Source organism: Montipora capricornis, chromosome 14 (genome assembly GCF_036669925.1).
Source record: "Montipora capricornis isolate CH-2021 chromosome 14, ASM3666992v2, whole genome shotgun sequence".
Classification (NCBI taxonomy): Eukaryota; Metazoa; Cnidaria; class Anthozoa; order Scleractinia; family Acroporidae; genus Montipora; species Montipora capricornis.
In genome coordinates this window covers 42,951,700-42,962,340 of record NC_090896.1, presented here as the reverse complement: position 1 = coordinate 42,962,340, position 10,641 = coordinate 42,951,700, and the positions used below count along the sequence as shown (strand labels likewise).

The 10,641-nt window shown below is 41.2% G+C and overlaps 1 pseudogene; it reads right to left on the bottom strand.

The window, feature by feature from the left end:
• Positions 1 to 1,038: 1,038 nt before the first annotated feature.
• Positions 1,039 to 7,192, bottom strand: LOC138033399 (G-protein-signaling modulator 2 pseudogene; annotated as a pseudogene).
• Positions 7,193 to 10,641: the final 3,449 nt, after the last annotated feature.

The following is a 10,641-nucleotide window of genomic DNA, read 5'->3' as shown; positions in this document are numbered from 1 at the left end:
TGCGTAAGTTATCCAAAGAACGATCTTCACATCTGACACCATCCCCTACGCCAATACCTTTCAAAATAGTTGTCATCAGCAATTCGGGTGTTCCTTGAGACATTCCTTTTGGCGAAAGAGGATCTTACTGCCTTTTCTCAGCATCAAACAGCTGATCTTGTTCCCGTCCAGTGCGACAAAAGCTGTTTGCAGAAACTCTAATGCAGAAGAGAGAGTTTCCTTCGCAAAAACTTCAGAGAAAAGCTGTGAGCCAATACCGTATTGTTCGTTCAGAACATCCCTCAAGGCCTGTGTTCGACCTTTCTCAGCAGCATACAAAGCCTCACCAATTCCTCCATTCTTCAAAAGTACTCTCCACAGAGCAACGTACGCTTTACGAGAAAGGTGGCTAAAGCTTATTTTCCAAGCATCTTCTGACTCAAGTGTACGTCTTATTTCATCGAAATAGTGTATGCTTAAACGAAAGCAACCAAGAGCATCACACAAGGAACCTGACATTTCATGATCGCGACCAAGGGAATAATATATAGTTGCCTCTCCGACCCTATCCCCCACTTCTTTAGCATTACTGAGATCTTGTTTGTGGTATTTCATGGCTTGTTCAAAATTACCCAATCTAAAATAAGCAAAGCCCAGATTGCCATAAGCTCTTCCCTCCCCGACCCTATCCCCCACTTCTTCAGCAATACTAAGATGTTGTTTGTGGTACTCTATGGCCTGTTTAAAATTACCCAGGTTGGAATAGGCATTTCCCATATTGCCATAGGCTTTCCCCTCACCAGCACTTTCCCCTACTTCTTTGGCAATGCTAAGATCTTGTTTGTGGTACTCTATGGCTTGTTCAAAATGACAAAGTTTAAAATAGGCATTACCCAGATTGCAATAGGCTTTTCCCTCCCCAGCCCTATCCCCCACGCCTTTAGCCATACTAAGATCTTGTTTGTGGTACTCTATGTCTTGTTCAAAATTGCCCAGACTGGCATAGGCATTTCCCAGGTTGCAATAAGCGCTTCCCTCCCCAGCTCTATCCCCCACTTCTTAAGCAATGCTAAGATGTTTCTCATGGTACTCTATGGCTCGTTTAAAATTACCCAGATGGGCATAGGCATTGCCTAGATTGCCATAGGATCCTCCCTCCCCAGCTCTATCTCCCACTTTTTTAGTAATACTGAGATCTTTTTCGTGGTACTCTATGGCTTCTTTAAAATAACCCAGTGTGAAATAGTCACTGCCGAGATTGCCATAAGCTTTGCCCTCCACAGCTCTATCCCCCACTTCTTTAGCAATACGAAGATGCTTTTGGTGATACTCTGTGGCTTGTTTAAATTTACCTAGACTGGAATCGGTATTGCTCAGGTTGCCATAAGCTCTTCCCTCCTCAGCCCTATTCCTTATTTCTTTGGCAATGCTAAGATCTTGTTCGTGGTACTCTATGGCTTGTTTAAAATTACCCAGACTGGCATAAGCATTGCCTAGATTGCCATAAGCTATTCCCTCTTCAGCCCTATCCCCCACTTCTTTGGCAATGCTAAGATCTTGTTCGTGGTACTCTATGGCTTGTTTAAAATTACCCAGACTGGCGTAGGCATTGCCTAGATTGCCATAGGCTCTTCCCTCTTCAGCCCTATCCTCCACTTCTTTGGCAATGCTAAGATCTTGTTCGTGGTACTCTATGGCTTGTTTAAAATTACCCAGACTTGCATATGCATTGCCCAGATTCCCATACGCTCTTCCCTCTCCAGCTCTGAAACCTATATCTTTGGAAATTCTGAGTGCTTCTGTGTAATTCTTCATGGCTTGTTGAAAGTCAGCTAAGTTGTAGTAAGTATTGCCCAGATGAAAATAGGTCTTTAATAACTCCCCTTCCTTGTCTTCTAGACTTGTGTTAAAGCTAAGCTCTAGCATACGCTGTTCCACAGCTTCTAACTTTCTATACACCATTTTGGAATAACTTGGTGACTGGGGAAGTTGCTCTGTCAGATAGCCGTCTTCTGTCAAAGTAAGGATATGCCTGGAAAGAAAAATCGATAAAGGCACACACTGCTTAATGTTTTATGAGGAGCATTGGTTTGGAGAGGTGTGGCACATTTACTCGTAGGGCGTCTGACAGACATCTGTCTACAGTGATATTAGAGATGTTGGGCACCTGATCGGGAGCCGAGGACGGCGGCTCATCGTCTGCAACGTGAAACTAATTGTTTTGTGTTAACTGGGAAAAGGTGAGCAATCTCCAACCATTTTTCGTTACTTAATTTTTTTAATCGAAAAGTGATTTTGTGTTATGAGTAATCATGTATAGATGACGGTTATAAATACGTATTTGCTTCTTATTAAGAGAAAAAGACGCTAATTACTGTTTATGGATGAGTTCACCCATTCCTATCAGTATTAGCTTAATCAGTGAGAGTATAAAGGGACTCTTGCGACTGCTTTGGGTCACCCCTGAAAGTGACAATAGAAAGGACAGTGGAAATGCTGGCTCTTTCAATTGAACCTTTTAAAGCTACATTGTTCATTATCGAAACCATAATGAGTAGGGATGGCCCTGTGATGAGAGCACCGGTCTTCCACCAATGTGACCAGGGTTCGATTCCAAGACTCGGCGTCATATGCGAGTTACATTTGTTGCTTGTCTACTTTGCTTCGAGAGATTTCCTTCTGGTACTCCGGTTTTTCCCTCTCGTCAAAAAACTAACATTTGATCTGAGTTGTTTTGATTTCTGTACAGCGGTGCCCCCAATTAGTGCCCCAACCTCGAACTCTCCCAACTTGCTATGTAAACTCGGAATCAAAACTCGAAAACGAAGCAAACTTGAAAACGAGGCACCCTATTTTCTATTGGAAGGTCGCTTTGAACAGAGGTAAAAAAACCAAATTTAATTCTTACTGTTGAGGCGGGCATAGTAAATACGTTCAATAAAGTAAATGATTTCATGTGCCACAAATAAGAATGATACTGAAACTGAGTGAAGAAAATGTAAATGTATAAGTTGTGAGCTTATCGGAAAGAATTTGTCAGACATTAGGGAATTCAAACTCTGTCAAAATAGTAGGAAACACCGAGTACACCCAACAAAGGTCGACTTTTGTTTTCCGCGCACAGCGTTCTCGGAGCCGGGCTTTGTTTTGTTTGTTTGTTCTTTCTTTTTAATACTTTGGGGAAAAAAGCATGAAAATTTCACTTTCAAATAGTGGAGACAAGAGAAGTGAGAAAGCGCGTCGAAGACCTAAGAAAAGTGGACGAGTTTTACAGTATTCATTTGTTTCTCGGCAAAACAATGTACCAAAGTTAATCGGATTCTACAAATAGAGGTTAATAGCCAACTGAGCAGCTTAGATCACTTTCCCAGAAAAAGGCAGACACCGATGACTTTTGAGGAGGAGAGGATCCTAAGGTCTCTCCAAAATTGGGCTCAGTGTGTGCCGTATATATTGTTATTGCAACTTAGAAGTCAAACTTTCTTTCTGTCTGGAACTGTAGGTAAGCAAAAAATAAATAAATAAAATAAAATATACGAAGGAGCAAGGATGGCACAGTCGGCTAGTGCGCGGCCTTGGTGTAAGAGGTCCTGAGTTCGATTCCCGGATCTCGCATCCTTGTTTCGACTCCTTTCCTTTCCGTGTAGCTAAGTAGCTTTACATACCCGTCAAACGGAGAACTGACGGAGAGGGTGGAGTAAAATGAGCGCACCGTCGACCTCAGGTTTGTCAGTTGAATTACTGTTACGCGTTATCGACGTTAAATATGGTTACTTTACTTTTTATACGATTCAGCCTTGTCAAGTAAAAATAGCGGCAGCAACAGGGACAAGTCAATGATGAAATTATCGCAAGCATAATTTTACATCTCCCTTCTCTTCGAGGAGTAAGGATTGCGCAGTTGGTTCGTGCCCGGCCTTCTATGCGAGAGGTCCCGAGTTCGATCCTTAGTGGAGTGGTTTCAGGAGCTTAAGTGGGACAAAGTCACTTGAGCTCCATGACTTGGGTTGAAAACATCCTTCGTGATTTCTCTGTCCATTTCATCAAGGCAGGTTCAAAGTGGAACTCTTGCCATGGTGGCCCTTCGAAAATATTGTAAATGCATTTTATTTGTTTGTCTCGAGACAAATCTTACGGGCTGTGATGTTTTTGTTGACATCATAAGCAAGCCATGTGGATTTCCATCGCCATTCACTCTGAAAAACACGGCCTTTCGTCAATGAAATAGCTTTAGATCTTGATCTTCGTTGTCCTCTTTACCAGCGAGCATTTCGACGATCTTCTACACTTTCTTAAATCCTTGGTACTTTAGGGCCAAAGAAAGAATCTAATTTTCGCCATTCCACGACGAATAAGATGATCCCCCGCTCTAAATTATCTGTTACACAAAATACCTACCAGATCCAATATGGCGGCCAAGATGCCGAAGCTGCGCTAAGCCGACGAAGGCAAAAGTCAATAAAATTGAAGGCTTTGATAAGCTATTTTCATTCAGTTGAAGAAGCAAAGAGCTGGAGTATTCGCTAGAACCATTGACAGACTGCTAACTTACTTCTAAAAGTCTTTTTTGATCGTAGCATTCTTGTAAGCCCAAGTGGGCGCATTTGCACGGCTTTTAATGCGCAATTTCTATGGCATGGCTTTTAATGCGCCGCATCGTTGATATGTCTTAATGTGACTGCGCGATGCAGTTATGAGCTCAGCGGTCGGTCGTTATTTATTTCGAGTTAAAGACCCACATTTCACCCTTGCTCGCCATAGAGTCTCCAGTAGCTCAGTGGTTTAGAGCATCCGACTAGTTCACGGAGGGTCGTGGGTTCGAATCCTATCTAGGGCTCGGATTTTTCCGAGTTCCCAGTGGGTTTAATTGTAAAATCTTTCATTTAATATTCTATTTTTCTTGCGGGAATCCCGCAAGGGCATGGCCTGGTGAGAACACTGCTGGTGACCTCACATCGTTGCTTCGACTTCTTTCTATTCTGTGTAGCTTCAGCTAGCTTTAAATAACATTAAAACGGAGCACTGATGCAAAGAGGGTGGTAAAATGAGCGTACTGTCGGCTTCCTGGCAGAATATCCTCTGGAGGCTAAAGGAACTTCCGACATTAGATAAAGTATACCTTTAAAGACTCTTACCTACCCCTTGGCAGCATTTCCGCCATTTAGGTAAATCAATTTATCTATAGGGGAAAAGGTTATTACTAAGTACCAGCTATTACTATGTACAAAGAAGTCGAATTTGATGAACCAGCAAGACCAGCAGCACAATGTGGGTGTTTTAACATAAGACTGAGAAATCAGATTCGAATTCCGGTGCAAATTAAGTTACATCTCAACATACTCCATCGTACTTACTTCAACTTATTGTGGCCTTTTCCATTCTCTATTTTCGAATTCCCCATGATACACTTTGTTTGCCCCCCAAATTTTGCATAAACAATTGTTTTCAAATGCTCTTGGGAATATGCAGTGTCCCCAAGAGCATTTGAAAGCAATAGTTTATGCAAAATTTGGGGAGCAAACAAAGTGTATTATGGGGAATTCGAAAATAGAGAATTGACTCATGCAAGGCAATTTGAAAAGAGTTCCGGAGAGAGGTCATAAAGCCATCTATTGTGACGAGAAAATCACTTTTGTGTACAACTTCTTGATAAGACTAAGCTACCTTTTCTTTATAATCACCGGAATATTAATACAAGATAATAGACATAGACTTCTTTGCTTAACGAACTCAAAAATCAATAAGGCTTTTCACTGCAAATTTGTTAAAGGGTGTGAACAGGTCTGAGCACTTTCGAAGCAATTGCTATGCTTACTTAATGATGGTAGTCGTTGATTGGTAAATATAGTCAATAACTATTAGCTTTTTCATCGTCTTAATTAATTAATTCTTAAGGAAGAGAGTGATGAAGGGGTAAAGTGGGAGCCGGGATTGACCCGATTTTTCGATGGGAAAATGGGATTTGATTACTGGGAACTGGGATTTTGTTACTGGGAATGGGAGATAAAGGGTTCTTGGTGCGAATGGGATTTGCATTATCAGAGGTCATCAGGTATTAGTTCTGCTCAAAACTCCTGATATCAAATATTTTGTACGCTCCTCTTGTGTTCCTGGCCACTGCCACGTTAGAGTGAGGACCTTCGTGGTGCTAAGAGATTTGTTTACGAGCCTAAAAGCTCCCTACCTGAGACATCCCTACCTCTAATACGGCTTCACTGGTACGAAATGACGTCCCTAAACGCACTGCAACCAATGCAATCACTCGAAAAGAAGAAGCTAAGATGAGGTATAGATGGTTTTCAGTCACGTGATAAGACGGCCATGTTGGTGTACAAAACAATAGCAAATTATGGCTCATGCTTTGCATTATAATAGAGTCAAATTTCCGAAAGACTTTTTTCTCTATTGTTCTGTACACCAACAACATGGCCGCTGTGACGTCAGGCGAAAACCATCTATTGGGCAAGGCGCCATGGTAAATGTGCCAGGCACAGGAACTGAAACGTCCCTGATATACCCAACCGATTAGCAAGACCTTGGGCCTAGCGATTGTTGTGGGTCTTGTGAAGACGGCGAAGACTCCGATGAGGATACTTAAGTTGATGAATTTAGTGATGATGATGATGATGATGACAGTGACTCTGAAGGTGACGAAGAGAGAAGGGAGACTGCATCATTCCGAATGCTTTTATGTGCCAGCCGGATGGTAGCATGCCTTTATCGGTAGACACTTGGGTAAGCAATCCCATGCAGCTACAAATTGTCTCGCACTGTCTTTATTCCCTCCGTTCTCCAGTTATCTCATGTTTCGTTTTGAGACTTATTTGTCCCACCCCTGCCTTCGTGACGCTCAAGGGAAAACGATGATTATTTTCAAGCAATGTAAAGTTTACTTCCGGTTAAGTGTCCACTATATGTAATCGAGTTTAAAGACATTGAGATCGTAGCGATTAGTTAAATACAAAAACAAACCAAATCGTATGTTTTGCGCTAACATATTCCATCATGTACTAATACTATTAAGTCTATTTACTGAAGTATTGATTTTCGGTTGAATGATTCCACTTACCGTACATTGTTATTTTTCTGTCGCAAAACAATAACTGAATGTCAATATTGGAAGTAAGAGCTTAGCCTATGTCACAGTAGTTAGGTCGACTACACCAAGAGATGAGTAAGGAACTTGGTGCGTTTCTATAGCAGGAACAATAAAGCCCTGATTAAGGAAATAAGGGAAAATTTTCCTTTGGTGATCCTATGGCAACGAACTAATATTTACTTATATGGTTCATGGATGGCTAGATTTTGATAGTAATGCCAAACCGCACCCTGCTCGTTAAAAGTTAGCCACTGAGCCTGACGCGTACGGTTCTGGTTCGCTCGTTTCAGAATTGAATAACAATAAGATAATGAAGTCTGGTTTTAGTTGTCAGCCTTTCGCGATGTCATAGCCTTAGAAAAGAGGGCAAGCTTGCGGGTACATTGGTAAAATAACCCTGTGAATGATTGATTGGAGTGCCAAACATATGTTCTGAACATCTGGATCGTCTACTTAGTCATCTTTGTTTGCATTTGAGATACAAACTATAAAGCAAAAACATGTTTGATTCTATTAAAACGTATAGAAAACATTTTTTTTCTAAAAGAGGAATTGTAAACAGGTTTACTCGCCGGGCCCAAATATTTATATATTTACCACATGTGTACTCTGCCATATGCAACACTGCAATACTTCTGCTTGGGAAAAAGTTCTCCCGTTGTTACACAAATAAAAGTGCATATCTACGTATAACCGCTTGTGAAAGCGTTTGCTAAAAGTTAGCCTTAAAAAAAATTCTCACAAAAATACTGCACTAATTAAACTACGAATAAAAAGATGAAAAAAAGCGGCAGAAGTGAGCTTTGGAGACCAGAGAGAAGCACAATCAACCCAAGCAAATTTTAGCCTGACACAAGAACAAGCTTTGCACACAGATAACTTCAATGTTATAAGTAAAGGAAATCGTATGGACTTAGTCGTTTGTGCATTTCGTGATTTATGGGCACGCGTGTGATATTTGGAAAGTTCTCAAATCTCTTAAGACAAAAAAGTAAGGTTCATTATTTGACTAGAGATGACTGGGTGTTCATAATGTATTCAAAATACATGCAAAGGAACAGTGGCTTATTTCTTGGCTCAGTGCTAATTTGTTTATCAGTATTGTTCGAGCCTTGAGGCATCAAACCGTGGAACAACATGATCAGTTATTCCATTCGACTAAGTGTCAATATCAGGAAACAAAAGAGTGAAAGGCTGCCCAAGTATCATGATTGCCTGGTGTAGTTATTGACGACGATTTAAAGCGTAACAACCACTGATGTAGACTGCATTGCATCTAATGCTGTTAAGATGTTATAAACACTAAGACGTCTTAAAAGAGCTGGTGTGTCGCCACAGGCCAAACGTTGTCAGGGCGCTTGTATAAGTCCTTAAGTAGATGAAGCTACGAGTATGGAGCCACAGCTTGGCAAGGCATTCCAGATTGTTTGTTTTCCAAGTTAGAATCTATCCAAAACGGGGGCCCTAAAAATTTTAATCCGAAAATTAAATTGATGCTCTGTCCACCATGAGTGGTATGCCGGATTTTCTTGTCAGTTGGAGAGTTTCAGTGAGTAAAGACTTTTTTTATTTGAAATAGGTAATATTAAACTATCTTTCTACGTCCTACTTGAAGTTCAATATAGCTTACCCATACCATACAACGTAAGATTCCAGAGACAAACTAAAAGAATAGGATGTAGGGTCAGCAAATTTGTTTATTTTCACAATCTATAGTTATATATCTCTTTAACTCTGTATCTGAAAGAGAGGCATGGTATCGGCCGTTCCATATAGTTTCTTTTTTAATAACAGCAAGTGCAAAGGACTGTGGTGCGGATCTCTGAGACATCGTGCTGATCAGCTTTACGGTTTCGAGTGGTATAATGACTATATCCCTGATGAGATTCTAGGCCAATATTTTGGTAATATCGATTGCTCACGTAGGAACTGGGAGGAAAAAATTCAGAAGATCAATAATATCATTGGCGCTTGGTGCCACAGAGATCTAAGCCTCAAAGGAAGAGCCCTCTTAACAAACAGTCTCTTAACATCCACCTTGTGGTATTATAACGTTATATCATTGGCTGTACCCTCTTGGGCCATTTCTCAAATCGAGCATGCGATTTATGGTTTCTTTTGGAAAAACAAGCATCCCCTTGTCAACAGAGACATCTTGGCGCTACCCTGAGGGAGGGTGGTTTTAACATATCGCGGTTGGAGACGAAGATTCAAGCTTTTCGTTTGAATTCACTGAGGCTTCTTACCGAGGAAGATGCGCATTAGAAACACTTCACAGCTTACTTCCTTGGAGTGGCTAACATGAACCTTGGTAAAATGACCCTAGCTCTGGACTTCTCTCAATGGCATATTAATCGGAATATCCCTGCCTTTCATAAAGAACTGCTCAATGCCTGGTCTAAGCATAAGGAACACCGTACTCGTATGCAGACTCCTAAATTTACTGTAGACATCTTACAGGAAACCCTGTTTCTTAATGAGCTAATTGCTGTCCAAAACAAGCCTCTTCTGTATACGGATTGGATTGCAGCTGGAATTGTTCGTATCAAGGATATATGCTACGAGGTCGTCCACGGTTTTCTACCTGTATCAGCTGTCCTTGAAATGCTATCGGGTCAGCGTCCGCGGCCTCATGATATCGGCAACGCATAGACAGTTTACTGAAATTTTGCTCCCTTTGCCACCAGAATGGAAACATCAAATTTGCATGCGCCACCCAGCAAAAACCAGCCTAGCTTACAACCTATTTTTGGAATCGTTAACCCGGTTTCCGACCAGCCTCCTACCGATTTTTTGCAATGCAAGACGCATCACTTTTATCATCAAGTACATCAGTCCAAGAAACCTGTAATACCCGCTATAGACTACTGGATACGAACCTTGCAACCAGAGCCAGTTTTTGACTCTGAACAGTGGAAAGCTTTTTATTTTCCGCTGATTACCAATCGGCAAGGCGACGTAAATTGGAAGACAGTACACAGAGTGCTCCCAACTGCTCTTTCTCTGAGAAGGATGGGCATCCTAGATTCTGAAAGTTGTTTCAGATGTGGTTTAACGGACACTATTGAACACGCTTTTCTTGATTGTCTACCAATTACAAACTTTTGGACCTTTGTCCAAACGTTCAAGATTTTAGGCACTTATCGACCACTTTCGAGACAGATTAAATTACTACTGAGGTAAGGTAGCTAGAGGTGACGAGCCTCTAAGCAGACGATTCTTTTAGAGTGCAGACGATTCTTTTAGAATCTCTGCACGGTTGCCAATTAACATTATCAACTCCGTTGATAAAACCAAATTTTTGTATACTACTTCCCCACCGACGCAGCACCACAGTTTCTTTAGAAACTACCCCCTTCAGACGACAAGTGGATTTGCTAACTGGACTTTAATACCAGTGGCTAGAAATTCTATACATACGTCGATTGTTCAACACAGAGCTTACCAAACCACTGTAAAACCGGAAGCACTTTTCAAGTCTGCAATTAAAGCTCATTTATTAGCCTTTTTAGAGGCAAAAAAGGGGTTAGTCACGTATGGTTTAGGGGCCGATTAATTGATTA